We start from the raw sequence: 306 nt of genomic DNA, 5'->3' as shown, positions 1-306 counted from the left end.
ACGGCAAAATATCATCAGATCGGAATGAAATTTTGCACAGAACCTTGTTCCATAGTATCGACAAGAATTCCGACCCGGCCCGACGAATCCGACAAACTTTTTTTTTTGCCATGAAAATGTGGACCACCCTAGTGCACACGTCTGCTACAAGCTAAAATTTGAAAGCCAACACGAAGCTGTAGCATCCATTGACAAAAAGAGATTGGCTCACATCTCCTGTCCCACATAATCCCTCCCAGTTCCACATCCGCATTGGCGCTCTGTGCTGACGCTCCTTCCTTCTCATCGTCGGCTCCTCGAGCATTG

General features: G+C 47.4%; 1 protein-coding gene across 2 annotated transcripts in view; it reads left to right on the top strand.

Annotated features, from left to right (window-relative positions):
• The window catches only part of LOC109508582 (actin-related protein 2/3 complex subunit 1A), a 10106-nt gene that overhangs the window by 7203 nt on the left and 2597 nt on the right, over positions 1-306 (top strand). The window lies entirely within an intron of this gene.

Source organism: Hippocampus comes, unplaced genomic scaffold (assembly GCF_001891065.2).
Source record: "Hippocampus comes isolate QL1 unplaced genomic scaffold, H_comes_QL1_v1.1 scaffold187, whole genome shotgun sequence".
NCBI lineage: Eukaryota > Metazoa > Chordata > Actinopteri > Syngnathiformes > Syngnathidae > Hippocampus > Hippocampus comes.
This window is presented reverse-complemented; position numbering and strand designations above follow the sequence as displayed.